Here is a 2528-nt window from a genome sequence, read left to right on the forward strand (position 1 = left end):
ACACTCCTTCGGTCTCGTTTGCTAAAGCGAAGCAGGTTTTTATTTAATTTATTTACTTAATATTAGCTGTTTAACCCAGAGGAGCGCAGGGCTGCTCTGCTGCTGCTGCCGTGCAGCCCAGAGAGGCACATCCCGGAGTGCCAGGAGCAGCAGCTGGACCAGGATCACGCCACGTGGCCACAGCTTTTTCTCAGCACAGCTCCAGTGAAATGCCCAGGAGTTGTGCCTATGCTTGCATGGGATTATCCCAAACTCCCTCTGCCAGCTGAGAACATGTTGACATCCATCCACACAGTCCACCCCCAGAACTCCTCTGTCACTGGTAGGATCAAATCTGAGCCCGTGGAAACACCTCACACACTGGGAGGTCATGCCCCGCTTTCGGTGCTCATGGCTGGGCCATAAAAAGCTGGAAAATAAATGTTGGCAGGGCAGGAAGAGAGGAGAGGAGAGGTACAACCAACAGCTCCACTCACCCTTCTCACCAGCTGGGATCATCTTCCCTTGCCCCTGGTGTCTCAAACGCAGCCCAAAACATCCCTGCTCCCTCCCTGAGCAGCGTTTTGTGGGCACCTGCAGACCTTTTGGGCAGGGCACCCCAGGAGCTCAGCCCTGCATCCCCCTGCTCTCCTGTGCTCCATGAATCCCTGCATCCCCCTGCTCTCCCGTGCTCCATGAATCCCTGCATCCCCCTGCTCTCCCGTGCTCCATGAATCCCTGCTAACCCACGGCGCCTCTGAAATCCCTGCACACCCGCAGTGCTGTGAGCCGAGAACCTGTTTGCTGGGAAAACCAGGAATGGTGCCCCTCCAGCCTTCAGTGATGGCTTCCCTCAATACTTGGGAAGGATCCCGAGCACTCAGGAGGCTCCTAAATAACCACAGGACAAACCAAATACCCCTCTCAAGGGGTGGCATCAGCTTTGAGGTCCGTGGTAGGCACCATCCCAGCCCACTTGTACTCCTGGAACTCCAGGTTTCGGATGCTGGATCAACCCTCAGATCCAGCCCCAAACCCTCTGGAAACTGGGATTTGGGGTACGAACAGGAGCAGCACCCACCCTGCCGAGCTTACCGGGGTCTTAAATCGGATTAAAAATCTATTTGCAGAATGGCCTCGCTTTCCGACTTCTGTGCTGCACCTGAAAACCTTTCCTTTGGAAAGCAAACACAGGCTCTCCCCGGGGGCTGCCAGGGGAAGCCTTTCCACTATAAACATTACCTACCAGCGGTGCAGCCAGCCCCAGGCAAGCCAAAAATTCCTTCTCCTACCAAGGAACACTTTCCAATCAAACCAGACATTATTTTTTCTGTTAATGAGTGTTGATACCTGCTGGAAAACTTCACAAAGAAATGCATTCCAAATCAATTCTTCTGATACAACATCAACGTTTTATGAGTTTCTCTTGTCTTATTTTTTACTACTACTACTACTATTATTATTATTATTATTATTATTATTATTATTATTATTATTATATTTTATTTTATTTTATTTCCCTGATCTATTTTGAAAACATGATCTTTGCCGCTCAGGAATGCATCTGTTCCTGCAATTTGGGCTGTGACTGAAATCAGAGGTTCAAATCTGATTTTTCTCTGCCTTAGCTCCACAGAAGCCAGCAGAGTTTTCCCACATTTCCCCCTACGGCATGATGGAGAGGAAAAAGGAGACCTGTTGTCTTCTGTTGGATAGATCAAAAATCCTGCTCTCACAGTTTTTGTGTGCTGGGATTCCACAAATTCAGCAGCAGGATATTCTGAAGGAGGAAAAAATGTCCTCCTACCTACCTTGGCTGCTGATTCCCTAAAATGTACTGTTTAGCTTTTAATGGAAGGGGGGAAATGGGGAGAAAATGTCAGTGCATGGCCAGTGTTGCCTCTCCGGGGGTTTTTCCACAAACTATTAGCTGCTTTCCAAATGGTCGATATTTTGGGTTTGTCCAGGAGGAAAGAAACCCAAAGGCACGTCCCCCACAAGTCGGGGTTTGTCCCCTCTGCCCCCAAATCTCCACCATTCCCACGGCTTAGCGTGCCCCAGGGAAGTTCTGCCGCTCCAAGGTGACCCTGTGGCATGGGGAGGCAGATCCCCACCCCATCCCTGCAGCACCCCCAGCACGGGGGGCTGGAGAACAGGGCCCCATTCCATGAGAACGGGGCACACTCTCGTGCTTGGAGAGCTCCCTCTGCACCCCGACCTGGGCACGGAACCTCTGCTGGGAACGGGACCCTGGGCAGCACCCCAAAAACCCCAGGGTGGGTGCGGGGGGTTATCCTGGGGGGGTGCCGCAAATCCAGCATACCCAGGGGCAGGGGGTGACATTCACCAACTATCTTCGATTCGAGGTGCATTCCCAAGATTTTAGTTAAGTGTAACATAAAACTGTGAAAGTTTAGCAGGGGAAAAGCCTTCCTCCCACCGACCTGGCCGGCCAATCAGGAGGGAGCCCCGCACCTCCCTCACTTCTGACAACTATTTAGCAACTGAGCTCAGCTAAAGTTTCCAAAAAGTTAGAATAACTTCCTCTC

This window comes from Pseudopodoces humilis, chromosome 8 (genome assembly GCF_049639895.1).
Source record: "Pseudopodoces humilis isolate 2021_Gansu_Grassland_sample_001 chromosome 8, ASM4963989v1, whole genome shotgun sequence".
Classification (NCBI taxonomy): domain Eukaryota; kingdom Metazoa; phylum Chordata; class Aves; order Passeriformes; family Paridae; genus Pseudopodoces; species Pseudopodoces humilis.